Source organism: Leuresthes tenuis, unplaced genomic scaffold, assembly GCF_036924035.1.
Source record: "Leuresthes tenuis unplaced genomic scaffold, fLeuTen1.0.hap1 SCAF_4, whole genome shotgun sequence".
NCBI lineage: Eukaryota > Metazoa > Chordata > Actinopteri > Atheriniformes > Atherinopsidae > Leuresthes > Leuresthes tenuis.
The window spans coordinates 30,293,301-30,313,839 of NW_027325358.1; the positions used below are offsets into that span (position 1 = coordinate 30,293,301).

At 41.4% G+C, this 20,539-nt stretch overlaps 1 pseudogene; it reads left to right on the forward strand.

Moving 5' to 3' along the window:
- The first annotated feature begins 3,937 nt into the window (after window positions 1–3,937).
- Window positions 3,938–4,114, forward strand: LOC140306231 (U2 spliceosomal RNA; annotated as a pseudogene).
- The last annotated feature ends 16,425 nt before the right edge of the window (window positions 4,115–20,539 follow it).

Genomic DNA, 20,539 nt, shown 5'->3' on the forward strand with positions numbered 1-20,539 from the left:
CTCATGAAAATAAAATGGGTGTATGATTGCTGACGGCAGCAATACTGCCAAACTTATGAGTTCTTGTGGCAAACTTGATTCAGTGTCTTGACGTGTATACGCTGTTTCGCTGACTTGTCACAAGAAACAAAGTGTGTTTGATAAGATCCGACCATTTTATTACGGGAGGATCAGTATGTATGGATTCTGATGTGACTGATAAACCCATTCGTATCTTAAGCATAATCTAATACGTGAGACAACGCCCTGGCACACAATCAAAAAAAAAAAAAGAGAGAGCGGTTTTGTGTCCCCATAATGTAGAAAAGAGAGAAAAAAGCCTTTCTGATTTGGTGTGTGTGCTCACAGTGCAGAGTGTAGAGAAAAGAGAGAAAAGAAAGCCGTTTTGGTGTCACGGGTGTTGTGACTTACACACACACATTTCTGAATTGAGAAAGGAAATTATTTTAGAGGAAGCACTAGAGTTTAGATCCCACATTTGTTGATAGGCATTCATTTAATTTTTCTTTTAATCAGTTTTAAAGTGAATACTAACTGAGAAATGAAAAAGGTGAAGAGTTTAGAAGCTTGGTTCAAGAGCAAAACTTGGTTTATGATCAGCTGAGTCTCTAAACAGAACAGCAAAGGGCTTCATCGAACATTTAAAAAAGATTCAGATTGTTAGAATATCCAGAATTTATAGGAATGGTGGTGATTACTCTTATTTTCTAGAATGGAAATAACTGCACCATGTCTGTTTTACGAATTTAAGGGGCTAAAAAGTTTTGTTCTCGTTTTTCTATGATTAACCGAATGTATGTGAGAGTCCAAACAGACAGAAGGGTTACGGCCGAGTGCTGGACCTTCCAAAAGAGATGAGACAGGCTGGACCCGTGCCATACTAGTTAAGACCTGCCTGTGGATAACAGGTTCTTTAAACTCTCACACACACAAACTCACACACGTTCGCACACATACACCCATACACACACACATTCTTGAACTTGCTGCAAGATTAAACCTTTGCATTAACTGACTCCAGCAACTCTGAGTCTCATTGAGAGACTTTTCTCAACAATTGGGTCCTCAAACCAGATCTCAACGTTTTTTCCGCTGTCCAGGGTCGGAGCTGAAACCGTGCACGGGGGAGTCCAGTACTCCTAATGAAAGACCCCCTGCTGAATTGCGGTAATTAGGGGCCAGTGTCCACTGAAAGGGGGAAAAAGGGACGAGATCGTACTTTTGAATCAATGGCCAGAAGCCATTGGCAGTGCAGGCATCAACAATAATGGTGTTATTTCACCCATTAACACTTAAGGTACCTCATGCAGTGGCTGTGATATGGTTACTTAACAAAATATCTTTACCAGACATCTCTCCTACATAACAGTTCTTCTTTCACAGCCACACCTTGTTGTCGAGAGATGTGCTACACTTAATCCATCCACACTGCTACCTACCCCACAGATGGAAAGCCTCATGATTGCCTGTCAGAAATAACCAGGCCAGGTTTTACCCAGGCCAGACTTAACTGATATACGTTATGAAAATGCAGAAATAACTATATTTATTCAACAGATCAAGGAAAAAAACCCTGATGGCACAAATGCTACAGGATTTGCAGTAGTAACAGAAACTGAAGTTTTCTTAAAACAACCACTACCAAAAAATTACTCTGTTCAAGCAGTCGAATTGGTAGCTTTAACTGAAGCTTGTAAATTAAATAACAAAAAGGTTGTTAACGTTTACACTGACAGTCAGTATGCCTTCTCAACTGTACATGTGTTAACACAGCATTGGAAAAACAGGTATGTTGACATCCACAGCTAAATGTATAAACTACAAATATTTTAGCATTATTAGATGTTATTCAATTGCCATCTACAATAGACTCGTATGAATGACCGGAAGGAAAACCATACTGCCAAAGAATTTGTTTAAATATGCTGCAGTATTGAGCCACGGACCATGTCATGTCTCAACAGGAGGGATGGAAGCAATAATGAACAAGGTTTTTACAGCATATGGTTTTACTAATTATTGAATTTTTTTTTTTAGAATAAATAAATGAATAAAGTTTTGTCTAGCAGGTCAAATATGTGCAAAATACATTCCACAGGGCAATCTAAGACCAAAACGAAGATAATTCCCTAAGCCAGTGTATCTTTTTCAACATATTTGTTTGGATTTCATTATTTCATTATTTTGTAGATTTCATTGAACTAAATTAATGTTAAGGGAAACGATTCTGCTCAGTGACAACAGAGGTTTTTACCAAATGGTCTGAAATATTTCCATGTGCACAAGCAGATGCAATCTCAGTAGCAAAATCACGCGTAAAATAACTCATTTCTAGATTTGAAATTCCTGAAAATGTCATCTCACTGATGGCAAAGAACTTAAAATAGACCTTAGAAACCACTGTGATATAGAAGGTTTCGCTAACACATTGGAATTGTTTTACTATTTACATATGCATGTGCAGTGAAGAATTGCTTGCTGCTGATAAATGCAAAGAAGAACAGCTTACACATAAATGCTCACATATAGGCTGCTGAATCCAGTAAAGTTCAATGTCAATGTGTAATATTCAATTAGGATTTGCAAAACAGTGAAGTTAAACAATGAATGGGTCCATAGTCGGTATGAGAAGACTACAGGAATATTTACCTGGGTGTACGTTCAAACAGAGATGAGAAAATTGCGATAAATTATTGTTTGTTTGTTTGTTAGTATGTATATGAATGTTATGTGTATAAACTGTGTTGAGTTGTAGTTACTCAGTAGTGTCTCAGTGAAACAACCGACGGGGGAAGCCTTGCGGTGACAACAAAAGCAGTGTTTTACTGATCAGTCAAGTTGCTCCAGTGTACTCCATACAAACTGGTTGGCTACTGAAGGGATAGAAAATGGGGAATACTTGTTTTAAAGCAAACAAGAAATTAGATGGGAAAAATACATGTTTTAACGGGACCCAGACAATATTAAATACTCAGACAGATGGGAGAAGAAGTGTAGTTTTGTAGGAAATCACAAAATTATTACATAAAATTAGTGAAATCAATTGAAGAATGCCTTTCTGAAGAGCTGTTTACCACAGATGAGAAGCTTTGCGACCAAGCACATTGTAGATCGCTTTATTGCCAAAATGATCTAGTTTAATGGATTGGTTTAGACATGCATAACAGCATTTTAAGAACAAAGAGAGAAACAAAAAGGGACAACGCTTCATGGTGGAAGGTGATGTATAAATAACTGTGTATATGATGAAGGAGAGACCATTTGAGCAGCACAGCCATTTCGCAGCACAGGGACAGCAGTCCAAGTTAAAGGATCTCCCACGTGGTATCACCTGTCACACTGTGTCAAGGCATCAAAAGAAGAAAAAATCACCAAACTCAAGGACAAAGAGACGAAGACTCCGGTGAACGAAGAGAGAGGACTTACAAACCAGAAATACAAAAGGATGCTCGATTTCAAGATCCAGAAGAAAAGGCTAACAATGCCACGAACACTTACGATGCTGGGAATGATGCCAGCAATGAACAGAGAAGAAGATTCAGTGTCATCAATCTGCAACACGTGCCTCTAATGAGGGGGTGAATATAGAATCCTCAACGATTACAACGTCTCTGGGAACTGTGACAACAACAAGGTTTAAACCATTTTGATATATATTGTAACCTATTGGCTAAGGAATAGTGCTGAAAATGAGGTAAATCTAATCCACCACTGTCCTTGGTCTTCTGTAGGGTTTTTAAACTAATACGTGGTGGTTTGTTTTTCCACAGAAATTTGGAGATGCATGAATCTAGTGACTGAAACCAAGTAGCAGATGGTTTTATGGGGATCATTGAGAACAAATAGTTAACTTTTGGTAGTATCATCATTTTAATGGTTGTAACTCTCCCCATAAGTGATATAGGTAAGGACTTCCAACGAGAGAGATCGTCCTCTACTCTCTTTAATAATTGCACATAATCCATCTGTACTTATCAGTTTAATATGTGATATGTCTATGCAAGGACTACATATTAAATGGATTTTTATCAATAGGAGTTGAAAAAGGAGCTTGCTCCGTTCACTCCAAGCATCGACCCGGTACTGCAGTGCCGCTGGGAACGGTGCGCTCTCCTCTGCTCTTGTGAAAAAGCAAACAGCGGTGCAGGATGGAAGTTTCTTTTAGTCTGCTGAGAAAAGAGAGTGAATGCGAAGTAGACTTTAACACGGCTCTGGGAGCGAGCCGAGTGCGGGCTAACCAGGAGAACTGCTTGAAAGAAACGCGACACCGAATGAGCGGTCAGAACAAAGCCTCAATACGGTGTTCCTGTGGTGTTTTTATAAAATGCGGTGAAAATAAAGGTGTGAATGCCCCATAGAAAACTAAAAGGTGGAGCGGAAGTGTTCGGCTGCAAGAAGGTGTGAATGTCCGACTATATTTGGTGAAAAGCAGGTGAAGCAAGGTCTGAATGCCCAACCTTACATCACCAAAAGCGAGATCAGAGGTTTTTGGCTGCAAGAAGGCCATAGTTTGCCAAAAGCGGGTAAGGTGCGAATATAAATATCAACAAAAGTGGGGGCGGAGGTCTTCGGATGCAAGTGGGTGTGAATATCCCACCATACAAGTATGGTGGAGAGGAAGCTGTGAATGGCCGACCATAGTTTGCAAAAAGCGGGTGAGAAAAGGTGCAAATGTCCAACCATACATGATCAAAACAGGGAGCGGAGGTGTTTGGCTGCGACAAGGTGTGAATGTCCACCCATAATTAATGAAAAGCGGGCAACAAGTAGGTTCGAATGCCATACCATACATCATCAAAAGCAGGAGTGGATGTGTTCCGCTGTAAGACGGTGTGAATGTCCGACCATAGTTGGTAAAAAGTGGGTATGAAAAGGTTCGAATGCCCAAATTCGGCTGCAAAAAACTGTGTTCGGCTGCAAAAAGGTGTGAATGTTCGACTAAAGTTTGTAAAAAGCTGGTAAGACAAGGTACGAATGCCTGACAATGTATGATCAAAAGCGGGAGCGGAGGTGTTCCGCTGCAAGAAGGTCTAAATGTCCATTATTAATTGCTAGAAAACATGAAAGAAAATTTTCCAAAATCAATCCGCACATGATCATAAGTGGGAGAGGAGGTGTTCAGCTGCAAGAAGGTGTGAATGTCCTACCATAATTGCTGAAAAATATGTTAGAAACGGTAAGAATGCCGGACCATACATCATCAAAAGCTAGAGAGGTGGTGTTCGGCTGCAAGTAGGTGTGAATGTCTGACTAAAGTTCAAATATATTAACAAAAGCGGGAGGAGAGGTCTTCGGATGAGTGGTTGAGAATTTCCAACCATAATGTATAAAATGCGGTGAAAAAAAAGGTGTGATAGAAACCTAAAAGGTGGAGCGGAAGTGTTCGGCTGCAAGAAGGTGTGAATGTCCATCTATAGTTGGTGAAAAGCAGTAAAAGCAAGGTCTGAATGCCCAACCTTACATCATCAAAAGCGAGATCAGAGGTGTTTGGCGGCAAGAAAACGGGTAAGGTGTGAATGACCGACTAAATATCAACAAAAGTGGGGGCGGAGATGTTCGGATGCAAGTGGGTGTGAATATCCCACCATACAAGTATGGTGGAGAGGAAGCTGTGAATGGCCGACCATAGTTTGCAAAAAGCGGGTGAGAAAAGGTGCGAATGTCCAACCATACATGATCAAAACAGGGAGCGGAGGTGTTTGGCTGCGACAAGGTGTGAATGTCCACCCATAATTAATGAAAAGCGGGCAACAAGTAGGTTCGAATGCCCAACCATACATCAACAAAAGCAGGAGTGGATGTGTTTGGCTACAAGAAGGTTTGAATGTCCAAGCATAGTTTGTAAAAAGCGGGTAAGAAAAGATGCGAATGCCCGACAAAGTATGATCAAAAGAGGGAGTGGAGGTTTTCGGCTACAGGAAGGTTTGAATGTCCGACCATAGTTTGTAAAAAGCGGGTAAGAAAAGGTGCGAATGCCCGAACATACACCATCAAAAGAGGGAGCGGAGGTGTTACGCTGAAAGACGGTGTGAATTTCCGACCATAGTTGGTAAAAAGCGGGTAAGAAAAGGTTCGAATGCCCGAATATATACCATCAAAAGCGGAAGCGGAGGTGTTCGGCTGCAAGAAGGTGTCAACGTCCGACCAAAGTTTGTAAAAAGCAGGTAAGAAAAGGTGCGAATGCCCGAACATACACCATCAAAAGAGGGAGCAGAGCTGATCGACTGCAAGTAGGTGTGAATGTCCACCCATAATTCCTGAAAAATGGGTAAGAAAAGGTGCGAATGCCCAACCATACATCATCAAAAGAAGAAGTGGATGTGTTCTGCTACAAGAAGGTTTGAATGTCCGACCATAGTTTGTAAAAAGTGGGTAAGAAAAAGTTCGAATGCCCGAACATACACCATCAAAAGAGGGAGCAGAGGTGTTCCGCTTTAAGATGCTGCGAATGTCCAACCATAGTTGTTAAAAAGCGGGTAAGAAAAGGTTAAAAAACCCGACTGTACACAATCAATAGCGGGAGCGGAGTTGTTCGGCTAAAAGAAGGTGTGAATGTCCGACCATGGTTTGTAAAACGCGGGTAAGACAAGGTGCGAATGCCCGACAATGTATGATCAAAAGAGGGAGCGGAGTTGTTCGGCTGCAAGGTCTGAATTTCCAACCATAATTTGTAAACACCATTGAAGAAAAGCCTCGAAAGCCCGACTATACACCATCAAAAGCGGGAGCGGAGGTGTTCAGCTGAAAGAAGGTCTGAATGTCCACCAATAATTACTGAAAAATGGGTAAGAAAAGGTGTGAATGCCCAACTATACATCATCAAAAGCAGAAGTGGATGTGTTCGGCCACAAGAAGGTTTGAATGTCCGACCATAGTTTGTAAAAGGCGGGTAAGAAAAGGTTCGAATGCCCGAACATACACAATCAAAAGAGGGAGCGGAGGTGTTTCGCTGCAAGAAGGTGTGAATGTCTGACCATAGTTGGTAAAAAGCGGGTAAGAAAAGGTTAAAATACCCGACTCTACACAATCAATAGCGGGAGCGGAGTTGTTCGGCTAAAAGATGGTGTGAAAGTCCGACCATGGTTTGTAAAAAGCGGGTAAGAAAAGGTTCGAATGCCAAAATATACACCATCAAAAGCGGAAGCCGAGGTTTTCGGCTGCAAGTAGGTGTGAATGTCAGATCATAATTTGCAAAAAGCTGATGAGAAAGGTGTGAATGACCGACAATAATTGCTGAAAAATGTGTTAGAAAAGGTAAGAATGCCGGACCATTCATCATCAAAAGCGGGAGAAGAGGTGTTCGGCTGCAAGAAGCTGTGAATGTCCAGCCATAATTACTCAAAAACGGGTAAGAAAAGGTAGTATTGCCAGACCATAAATGATCAAAAGAGGGAGCGGAGGTGTTCCGCTGTAAGAAGGTGTGAATGTCCGACCATAATTGGTAAAAAGCGGGTAAGAAAAGGTTAAAATACCCAACTGTACACAATCAATAGCGGGAGCGGAGTTGTTTGGCTACTAAAAGGTGTGAAAGTCCGACCATGGTTTGTAAAAAGCGGGTAAGAAAAGGTGCGAATGCCGGACAATGTATGATCAAAAGAGGGAACGGAGGTTTTCGGCTGAAAGAAGGTCTAAATGTCCAACCATAATTTGTAAAAACCGGGGAAGAAAAGGCTCGAAAGTCCGACTATACACCATCAAAAGCGGGAGCAGAGGTGTTCAGCTGCAAGAAGGTCTCAATGTCCATCAATAATTGCTAGAAAAGATGAAAGAAAATTTTCGAATATCAAACCGCACATGATCATAAGTGGGAGCGGAGGTGTTCAGCTGCAAGAAGGTGTGAATGTCCACCCATAATTCCTCAAAAATGGGTAAAAAAAGGTGCGAATGCCCAACCATACAACATCAAAAGAAGAAGTGGATGTGTTCGGCTACAAGAAGGTTTGAATGTCCGAGCATAGTTTGTAAAAAGCGGGTAAGAAAAGGTTCGAATGCCCGAACATACACCATCAAAAGAGGGAGCGGAGGTGTTCCGCCATAAGAAGGTGTTAATGTCCGACCGTAGTTGGTAAAAAGTGGGTATGAAAAGGTTAAAATACCCGACTGTGCACAATCAATAGCGGGAGCGAATGTGTTCGGCTACAAGAAGGTGTGAAAGTCCGACCATGTTTTGTAAATAGCGGGTAAGAAAAGGTGCGAATGCCCAACAATGTATGATCAAAAGAGGGAGCGGAGGTTTTCGGCTGCAAGAAGGTCTGAATTTCCAACCATAATTTGTAAAAACCGGGGAAGAAAAGGCTCGAAAGCCCGACTATACACCATCAAAAGCGGGAGCAGAGGTGTTCAGCTGCAAGAAGGTCTCAATGTCCATCAATAATTGCTAGAAAACATGAAAGAAAATTTTCGAATATCAAACCGCACATGATCATATGCGGGAGAGGAGGTGTTCAGCTGCAAGATGGTGTGAATGTCCACCCATAATTCCTGAAAAATGGGTAAAAAAAAAGGTGCGAATGCCCAACCATACAACATCAAAAGCAGGTGTGAATGTCAGATCATAATTTGCAAAAACCTGATGAGAAATGGTGAGAATGCCCGACTATACACCATCAAATGCGGGAGCGGAGGTGTTCGGCTGTGAGTAGGTGTGAATGTCCGACCATACTTGCTGAAAAATATGACAAAGCAGTTTTCACTTGTTTTGAGTGAAGGAATTCATTTTATATCAAAATCCGAAATTGTGTAGAACTCGTGGAAATAAGTTTATTCTCGGATTACTAAAGGTTTAGTGTTTTCTTTGGTATACTGCAAAGTAATACTTTCTTTTTTGTTGAAACCTATTCAGACATGGATAAATATTAAGGACAAAGCAGTTTTAACTTGGTTTGAGTGAAGGAATTCATTTTATATCAAAATCCGGAATTGTGTAGAACTCGTGAAAAGAAGCTTATTCTCGGATTCCTGAAAAAAATTAGTGTTGTTCTTTCCTATCCTGCAAAGTACTACGTTCTTTTTTGTTTAAAGCTATTTAGACATGGGTAAATATGAAGGACAAAGCAGTTTTAACTTGGTTTGAGTGAAGGAATTCATTTTATATCAAAATCCGAAATTGTGTAGAACTGGTGACAAGAAGCTTATTCTCGGATTCCTAAAGGTTTAGTGTTGTTCTTTCCTATCCTGCAAAGTACAACGTTCTTTTTTTGTTTAAAGCTATTTAGACATGGATAAATATGAAGGACAAAGCAGTTTTAACTTGGTTTGAGTGAAGGAATTCATTTTATATCAAAATCCAATGTTGTGCATTATGGCAGCAGAATTGTAGTCTGAATACCTTTTATGCCAAACAGATTTGCCTTGCCAAGGGAAGTTTTATAAATGTTTATTGTTTATGTTTAAAATATATAAACTAGCAGAATAATTAATTGATCCGCCTGGTCCCTCCCACCCCGGAGAGGGCAGCCAGAGACTGAACACCGCCTCTCCCGCATATGATCATGTGCGGTTTGATATTCGAAGATTTTCTTTCATGTTTTTTAGCAATTATTGATGGACATTGAGACCTTCTTGCAGCTGAACACCTCTGCTCCCGCTTTTGATGGTGTATAGTCGGGCTTTCGAGCCTTTTCTTCCCCAGTTTTTACAAATTATAGTTGGACATTCAGACCTTCTTGCAGCCGAAAACCTCCGCTCCCTCTTTTGATCATACATTGTCGGGCATTCGCACCTTTTCTTAACCGCTTTTTACAAAACATGGTCGGACTTTCACACCTTGTAGCCGAACACATCCCTTCCCGCTATTGATTGTGTACACTCGGCCATTTTAACCTTTTCTTACCCGCTTTTTACCAACTACGGTCGGACATTCACACCTTCTTATGGCGGAACACCTCCGCTCCCTCTTTTGATGGTGTATGTTCGGGCATTCGAACTTTTTCTTACCCGCTTTTTATAAACTATGGTCAGAAATTCAAACCTTCTTGTAGCCGAACACCTCCGCTCCCTCTTTTGATTGTGTATGTTCGGGCATTCAAACTTTTTCTTACCCGCTTTTTACAAACTATGCTCGGACATTCAAACCTTCTTGTAGCCGAACACATCCAGTCCTGCTTTTGATGATGTATGGTTGGGCATTCGCACCTTTTTTTACCCATTTTTGAGGAATTATGGGTGGACATTCACACCTTCTTGCAGCTGAACACCTCCGCTCCCACTTATGATCATGTGCGGTTTGATATTCGAAAATTTTCTTTCATGTTTTCTAGCAATTATTGATGGACATTCAGACCTTCTTGCAGCTGAACCCCTCTGCTCCCGCTTTTGATGGTGTATAGTCGGGCTTTCGAGCCTTTTCTTCCCCGGTTTTTACAAATTATGGTTGGACTTTCACACCTTTTAGTAGCCAAACACCTCCGCTCCTGCTATTGATTGTGTACAGTCGGGTATTTTAACCTTTTCTTACCCGCTTTTTACCAATTATGGTCGGACATTCACACCTTCTTGCAGCCGAAAACTTCCGTTCCCTCTTTTGATCATACATTGTCCGGCATTCACACCTTTTCTTACCCGCTTTTTACAAACCATGGTCGGACTTTCACACCTTTTAATAGCCAAATAACTCCGCTCCCGCTATCGATTGTGTACAGTCGGGTATTTTAACCTTTTCTTACCCGCTTTTTACCAATTATGGTCGGACATTCACACCTTCTTACAGCGGAACACCTCCGCTCCCTGTTTTGATCATTTATGGTCTGGCAATACTACCTTTTCTTACCCGTTTTTGAGTAATTATGGCTGGACATTCACAGCTTCTTGCAGCCGAACACCTCTTCTCCTGCTTTTGATGATGAATGGTCCGGCATTCTTATCTTTTCTAACACATTTTTCAGCAATTATTGTCGGTCATTCACACCTTTCTCATCAACTTTTTGCAAATTATGATCTGACATTCACACCTACTTGAAGCCGAACACCTCGGCTTCCGCTTTTGATGGTGTATATTTTGGCATTCGAACCTTTTCTTACCCGCTTTTTACAAACCATGGTCGGACTTTCACACCTTCTTTTAGCCGAACAACTCCGCTCCCGCTATTGATTGTGTAGAGTCGGGTATTTTAACCTTTTCTTACCCGCTTTTTTACCAACTATGGTCGGACATTCACACCTTCTTACAGCGGAACACCTCCTCTCCCTCTTTTGATGGTGTATGTTCTGGCATTCGAACCTTTTCTTACCCACTTTTTACAAACTATGCTCGGACATTCACACCTTCTTGCAGCGAAACACCTCCGCTCCCTCTTTTGATTGTGTACATTCGGGCATTCGAACCTTTTCTTACCCGCCTTTTACAAACTATGGTCGGACATTCAAACCTTCTTGTGGCCGAACACATCCACTTCTGCTTTTGATGATGTATAGTTGGGCATTCACAACTTTTCTTACCCATTTTTCAGTAATTATTGGTGGACATTCAGACCTTCTTGCAGCTGAACACCTCTGCTCCCGCTTTTGATGGTGTATAGTCGGGCTTTCGAGGCTTTTCTTCAACGGTGTTTACAAATTATGGTTGGAAATTCAGACCTTGCAGCCGAACACCTCCGCTCCCTCTTTTGATCATACATTGTCGGGCATTCGCACCTTGTCTTACCCGCGTTTTACAAACCATGGTCGGACTTTCACACCTTCTTGTAGCCGAACAACTCCGCTCCCGCTATTGATTGTGTACAGTCGGGTATTTTAACCTTTTCTTACCCGCTTTTTACCAATTATGGTCGGACATTCACACCGTCTTACAGCAGAACACCTCCGCTCCCTCTTTTTATGGTGTATGTTCGGGCATTCGAACTTTTTCTTACCCACTTTTTACAAACTATGGTCGGACATTCAAACCTTCTTGTAGCAGAACACATCCACTTCTTCTTTTGATGATGTATGGTTGGGCATTCGCACCTTTTCTTACCCATTCTTCAGGAATTATGGGTGGACATTCACACCTTCTTGCAGCTGAACACCTCCGCTCCCACTTATGATCATGTGCGGTTTGATATTCGAAAATTTTCTTTCATGTTTTCTAGCAATTATTGATGGACATTCAGACCTTCTTGCAGCTGAAGCCCTCTGCTCCCGCTTTTGATGGTGTATAGTCGGGCTTTCGAGCCTTTTCTTCCCCGGTTTTTACAAATTATGGTTGGACTTTCACACCTTTTAGTAGCCAAACACCTCCGCTCCTGGTATTGATTGTTTACAGTCGGGTATTTTAACCTTTTCTTACCCGCTTTTTACCAATTATGGTCGGACATTCACACCTTCTTGCAGCCGAAAACTTCCGTTCCCTCTTTTGATCATACATTGTCCGGCATTCACACCTTTTCTTACCCGCTTTTTACAAACCATGGTCGGACTTTCACACCTTTTAGTAGCCAAATAACTCCGCTCCCGCTATCGATTGTGTACAGTCGGGTATTTTAACCTTTTCTTACCCGCTTTTTACCAATTATGGTTGGACATTCACACCTTCTTACAGCGGAACACCTCCGCTCCCTGTTTTGATCATTTATGGTCTGGCAATACTACCTTTTCTTACCCGTTTTTGAGTAATTATGGCTGGACATTCACAGCTTCTTGCAGCCGAACACCTCTTCTCCCGCTTTTGATGATGAATGGTCCGGCATTCTTATCTTTTCTAACACATTTTTCAGCAATTATTGTCGGTCATTCACACCTTTCTCATCAGCTTTTTGCAAATTATGATCTGACATTCACACCTACTTGAAGCCGAACACCTCGGCTTCCGCTTTTGATGGTGTATATTTTGGCATTCGAACCTTTTCTTACCCGCTTTTTACAAACCATGGTCGGACTTTCACACCTTCTTTTAGCCGAACAACTCCGCTCCCGCTATTGATTGTGTAGAGTCGGGTATTTTAACCTTTTCTTACCCGCTTTTTTACCAACTATGGTCGGACATTCACACCTTCTTACAGCGGAACACCTCCGCTCCCTCTTTTGATGGTGTATGTTCTGGCATTCGAACCTTTTCTTACCCACTTTTTACAAACTATGCTCGGACATTCACACCTTCTTGCAGCGAAACACCTCCGCTCCCTCTTTTGATTGTGTATGTTCGGGCATTCGAACCTTTTCTTACCCGCCTTTTACAAACTATGGTCGGACATTCAAACCTTCTTGTGGCCGAACACATCCACTTCTGCTTTTGATGATGTATAGTTGGGCATTCACAACTTTTCTTACCCATTTTTCAGTAATTATTGGTGGACATTCAGACCTTCTTGCAGCTGAACACCTCTGCTCCCGCTTTTGATGGTGTATAGTCGGGCTTTCGAGGCTTTTCTTCAACGGTGTTTACAAATTATGGTTGGAAATTCAGACCTTGCAGCCGAACACCTCCGCTCCCTCTTTTGATCATACATTGTCGGGCATTCGCACCTTGTCTTACCCGCGTTTTACAAACCATGGTCGGACTTTCACACCTTCTTGTAGCCGAACAACTCCGCTCCCGCTATTGATTGTGTACAGTCGGGTATTTTAACCTTTTCTTACCCGCTTTTTACCAATTATGGTCGGACATTCACACCGTCTTACAGCAGAACACATCCACTTCTTCTTTTGATGATGTATGGTTGGGCATTCGCACCTTTTCTTACCCATTTTTCAGGAATTATGGGTGGACATTCACACCTACTTGCAGTCGAACAGCTCTGCTCCCACTTTTGATTATGTTTGATTGGATATTCGAACCTTTTCTTAACTGCTTTTTACAAACTTTGGTCGGACGTTCACACCTTCTTGCAGCCGAACACCTCCGCTTCCGCTTTTGATGGTATATATTCGGGCATTCGAACCTTTTCTTACCCGCTTTTTACCAACTATGGTCGGACATTCGCACCATCTTACAGCGGAACACCTCCGCTCCCTCTTTTGATGGTGTATGTTCGGGCATTCGCACCTTTTCTTACCTGCTTTTTACAAACTTTGGTCGGACGTTCACACCTTCTTGCAGCCGAACACCTCCGCTTCTGCTTTTGATGGTATATATTCGGGCATTCGAACCTTTTCTTACCCGCTTTTTACCAACTATGGTCGGACATTCGCACCATCTTACAGCGGAACACCTCTTCTCCCGCTTTTGATGATGAATGGTCCGGCATTCTTAACTTTTCTAACACATTTTTCAGCAATTATATTCGGTCATTCACACCTTTCTCATCAGCTTTTTGCAAATTATGATCTGACATTCACACCTACTACTACCTCGGCTTCCGCTTTTGATGGTGTATATTTTGGCATTCGAACCTTTTCTTACCCGCTTTTTACAAACCATGGTCGGACTTTCACACCTTCTTTTAGCCGAACAACTCCGCTCCCGCTATTGATTGTGTAGAGTCGGGTATTTTAATCTTTTCTTACCCGCTTTTTACCAACTATGGTCGGACATTCACACCTTCAACAAGCCCTTCAATGTCCACAATTTTGGCGTCACGAACAGGATCCCTCGACTGGTGTCTCTGGACCGGACCGCAGTGCATGGCCAGCCTGGACTGAAGTAGCTGTTCCAGCCTCATACCTCCAAGGCCTTTTCTGAGAGAGAGGACTGGCAGGTCCTTTTCCTGAATACCAGCGCTGGGATCATTTTTTAAATATGATAGTCTGAGACGATAGGACTGCTTTTTAGTTTTTATTTGAATAAAAGAGGGTTTCCCGGTTGTGTCATTAGTGAGACAGAGATTTCATGGGTAAGTGAAACTTTTGAAGCAGTCCGAAGAAGTGTGAAGTACTCCGAAGAAGTGTGAGTACAGATTAAGGTCCTCATTGGAGACGTCCTTTGAGTGAAGGAATATATTTCCCCATTCCAAGTCTGAGAATGGGAAACAGTAGGTCTCAGACTTTTGACCCTACCGGGGGACCTAAGCATGATGAAATGAAAAAGAAATATGGTCCAGAGGTTTTCCACCTGAAGGTTCTTTTAGTATGTTAGAAATAAGAAAATTAGAAGAAAAGTTTTGCAAATATGAGAAAGAGATGAAGCAAAAAAAAGAAAATTAAGTTTAAATAAGAAGTAAGAAAGGTATAGAATGTTGGAAAAAATAAAGTGTATTAAGAGAAAGAAAGGAAAATGTTAATGCCATGACGGAATGATGATAATAATTTGGTATGTGGACGAAAAGATAATTCAGCTCTGATTAAGACTGAATCTTCTTTTAAACCACCACCATATTCCACTGATAACACTTTTTCTCCTTCTGCACCTCTTTACCCCACCCTGAGCGCTCTCGCTGTGCCGGATCCAGACCTGGACTCCTGCCCTCCACGACGCCTGCAACAACAACAGCCAGCCCTGCCACAAGCCTCTGGCTCTCGGGAAGAAGGGACTTCTTCCATCCTCCCTCGGGAAGAAATTCCATCATCCTCACAACATCAGTTACATAGGTCTGATGATGAGGAAAAGGAAGACGTTTGGTTCTCCAGCGTACCTGCCCAAGAACTTTTAACGCAAGTGACAAAAATCCTTTACCCACAATCTGGACTTCAGAGATCTAAACGTGAGAAAAAACAAAACCAGATTCAAACCATGCCTATGGTTAAAGTTGCAGTTCCCACTGGACCATTACTGGTTTATCTACCCTGGACTGAGACTGACATCATGGAAGCATAACAATGCTTACCAGATCCAGAGATTTCTGGACCCCATTTTGCTGACGAGTTGCGAGATTTCTGCGCACAATTCTGCCCGACCGGGGTTGAATTGCGTCGCATATTGGCAAAAAAGTTCAAACTGACCGAACTCTACAAAATAGAGGCCAGTATGCTACAACTGGATTTGCGACCTACCAACAGTGAACGAGGACATAATGATAACGCTCAATATGAAGCAGCCATCCAAAGACTGTGTCAAGCCATCACCACTCAATTTCCAACCAAAATCAATATGTCCCACATTTACACCTGCAAACAGAAACCCGGTGAAGGGACTGATGATTTTGTACACCGCATCCTTGAGGAAGTCAGCAAGCACAGCGGTCATCAGAGACCAACGGATTTGGGTAATGAATCAGGACCATGGGAGAGTATTGCATGCAATGCAATAATTAAAGGCCTCATGCCAGATGTCGCCACTGAAGTAAAGAACATTTACGTGGGATGGTGTGAGGGTCCTCGTTTGGCTGACAAGTGTGAAAAGGAGCTGCATTTGGCAGCCATGACCATGTATTACGCAGTTGGTGTAAACAGAGGACGAGGCCGAAGTCGAAGACGTGGACGTGTGGGAGAGGAGGTCGAAATGGGCCACGCCAGAGCTATGATCCGAATATTTGTTTTTACTGTGGCTGTGTCCACAGCTGAAAAGTGATGAAATTGGGCAAAAGGCTGACTGAGGGTGGGAGGCAGGTTCTGGACGTCACGCGGCAGCGGAGCCTCCACTAATGGGTGATAGCACAAACACACTCACACATTTTTCCTGCTCTGTGTAGTGAAGAAACGCTTGCCGACTGTGATTCACGTAGTAAAGTTTTGCATGCTATTTCCGTCCTAGAGCAAAGATATTTCTCTCAGAATATAGGAACTTATGTTCATCAGTAGTGACGTCAGGGGAGTTTGATTGTCCTCCAAAGTTAAGTGGAAACCACGTTTACTCTATGTCTGCATCAGGCCAGGTTGTGAAGGAGAAAATGACAATGCCCATTGCGTGTTGTCACTCCCGATGAGCTCTCCTTCAAACACTCATTTTTGTTATCAGAGTTGTGTCCCATTAACCTGATGGGCTGTGATCTCATGTGTAAATTAGGCATTATTTTAACTTCTACACCAGAGGGTGTTAACGTTATGTTACAGCCTGACAAAGTTTTCACAGCAGTGCAGTTTGATTCATCTGCACTTACATATGCTTATGAGTGGAAACTTCCCAGCTCTCCTTTTTCACAACAACTAGTGGAAGAAGCAAAAGCGTTAGTTTCACCCCTTTCTGATTTCATGCAACCTGCTGATTTGCACTGCACATCACACATGTCTTTGCGGCCTGACAATGACTATGAGAAGAAGTGAAAAAATATGTGCGCCTACTTTATTGGCTGTGTCGCTCACTCCAGAGCAATTCGATTTTTTTAATGTTTGTGGTACTCGCCCTCACATTTCCTTGGCCAAACCTACACACTGGCATTGACAAGGTGTGGGAGAGTTTGTTGCTACATGTCAGAAAGAAACGGATTGGACCGTTTCACCTGCTGATCCAAATTTGATGTTTTCTGAACGATTGTCAGCATACAAAAAAACATTTTTGAGTACAATGCATTGTCAAAGAACTGTGGAATTAATTCCTACCACAGAATCACATTTTGAAGCATGTTTTTAATCTGAAAAAGATTTGTCTTCGATACCCATGTTGGCTGAAGTGCCCAATGATCTTTGGGCGAAGAGCAAATATGATGTGGGGTTTGTTTATTGTTGAAACTAGATTAGAAGTAGATAAATATGAAGGACAAAGCAGTTTGAACTTGGTTTGAGAGAAGGAATTCATTTTATTGCAAAATCTGAATTCATGCATAACTCGTCAAATAGATAGTGATGTGTCGTTCGTGAGCGATTCGTTCGATATGAACAAATTTTTTATATGACTTGGGAGTAACGAGTTGTCTCAGTGAGTGATTCGTTCATTTTCATGCAGTACCCTTCCTCACCACATGGCAGGCGGCAGCTTCATAAGCTCAGTCAGCAGGACAGGAAACAGTATTGATTCGTTCATGACTCAACTCCTCGACTGACGGGTCCTCGCACAGGAAACAGTATTGATTAGTTTACGACTCAACTCCTTGGGTCTTCGTTCATTTGTCACGTTTTAAATTCTACGTTTCATTTGACAGGCTGAAGAGCAGTAGGCACAACAGTTCGTTCACAAACCGGATCATTAATCTCATAGACTATTCTACCATCAACAACTTGGAAACCACAATCGACTCTCTAGATGCAGAAAAAGCATTTAATGGAGTGAACTGGAAATTTTTATTCGCAGCATAAAACAAATTCGGGTTTGGGTCACACTTCATCAACTGGATAAGGATATTATATAGCTCCCCAAATGCAAGTGTCAGGACAAATGATCAAACTTCTCCAAGCTTCAGACTGCAGAGAGGTACAAGACAGGGTTGCTCACTTTCTCCCTCACTTTTTGCTATTTTCATCAAACCTTTAGCAGCTGCTATCAGACAAGATAGAAATATTAAAGGCATCCAACCCCAAAATATTGAGCATAAAATAAGTCTTTATGCTGATGATGTATTATTTTTCCTTCAGAACTCAGAGACGTCTCTCACTCACACGATCACACTCATAAATAAATTCTCGGCACTTTCTGACTACTCTATCAAATGGTCTAAGACCACAGTTCTGCCCATTAACTGTAGGGTCCAGAATATACCTGCGATCACTTTACAGTCAGGAAATATTAGATATTTAGGCATAAACATTTCCTCCAGGCTCTCAGAGCTAACAAAGCTAAATTATGTGCAATTATTAAAGAGAGTAGAGGACGATCTCTCTCGTTGGAAGTCCTTACCTATATCACTTATGGGGAGAGTTACAACAGTTAAAATGATGATACTACCAAAAGTTAACTATTTGTTCTCAATGATCCCCATAAAACCATTTGCTACTTGGTTTAAGTCACTAGATTCATGCATCTCCAAATTTCTGTGGAAAAACAAACCACCACGTATTAGTTTAAAAACCCTACAGAAGACCAAGGACAGTGGTGGATTAGATTTACCTCATTTTCAGCACTATTCCTTAGCCAATAGGTTACAATATATATCAAAATGGTTTAAACCTTGTTGTTGTCACAGTTCCCAGAGACGTTGTAATCATTGAGGATTCTATATTCACCCCCTCATTAGAGGCACGTGTTGCAGATTGATGACACTGAATCTTCTTCTCTGTTCATTGCTGGCATCATTCCCAGCATCGTAAGTGTTCGTGGCATTGTTAGCCTCTTCTTCTGGATCTTGATATCGAGCATCCTTTTGTATTTCTGGTTTGTAAGTCCTCTCTCTTCGTTCACCGGAGTCTTTGTCTCTTTGTCCTTGAGTTTGGTGATTTTTTCTTCTTTTGATGCCTTGACACAGTGTGACAGGTGATACCACGTGGGAGATCCTTTAACTTGGACTGCTGTCCCTGTGCTGCGAAATGGCTGTGCTGCTCAAATGGTCTCTCCTTCATCATATACACAGTTATTTATACATCACCTTCCACCATGAAGCGTTGTCCCTTTTTGTTTCTCTCTTTGTTCTTAAAATGCTGTTATGCATGTCTAAACCAATTCATTAAACTAGATCATTTTGGCAGTAAAGCGATCTACAATGTGCTTGGTCGCAAAGCTGCTCATCTGTGGTAAACAGCTCTTCAGAAAGGCATTCTTCAATTGATTTCACTAATTTTATGTAATAATTTTGTGATTTCCTACAAAACTACACTTCTTCTCCCATCTGTCTGAGTATTTAATATTGTCTGGGTCCCGTTAAAACATGTATTTTTCCCATCTAATTCCTTGTTTGCTTTAAAACAAGTATTCCCCATTTTCTATCCCTTCAGTAGCCAACCAGTTTGTATGGAGTACACTGGAGCAACTTGACTGATCAGTAAAACACTGCTTTTGTTGTCACCGCAAGGCTTCCCCCGTCGGTTGTTTCACTGAGACACTACTGAGTAACTACAACTCAACACAGTTTATACACATAACATTCATATACATACTAACAAACAAACAAACAATAATTTATCGCAATTTTCTCATCTCTGTTTGAACGTACACCCAGGTAAATATTCCTGTAGTCTTCTCATACCGACTATGGACCCATTCATTGTTTAACTTCACTGTTTTGCAAATCCTAATTGAATATTACACATTGACATTGAACTTTACTGGATAAGCAGGTCTTCATTGCATTCAGCAGCCACTGCACATGCATATGTAAATAGTAAAACAATTCCAATGTGTTAGCGAAACCTTCTATATCACAGTGGTTTCTAAGATCTATTTTAAGTTCTTTGCCATCAGTGAGATGACATAGTTTACAAAGTGTGTCAAATTATCACTGAAGATCTTTTCAGGAATTTCAAATCTAGAAATGAGTTATTTTACGCGTGATTTTGCTACTGAGAGTGCATCTGCTTGTGCACATGGAAATATTTCAGACCATTTGGTAAAAACCTCTGTTGTCACTGAGCAGAATCGTTTCCCTTAACATTAATTTAGTTCAATGAAATCTACACAATAATAAAATAATGAAATCCAAACAAATATGTTGAAAACGATACACTGGCTTAGGGAATTATCTTCGTTTTGGTCTTAGATTGCCCTGTGGAATGTATTTTGCACATATTTGACCTGCTAGACAAAACTTTATTCATTTATTTATTCAAAAAAAAAAATTCAATAATTAGTAAAACCATATGCTGTAAAAACCTTGTTCATTATTGCTTCCATCCCTCCTGTTGAGACATGACATGGTGCGTGGCTCAATACTGCAGCATATTTAAA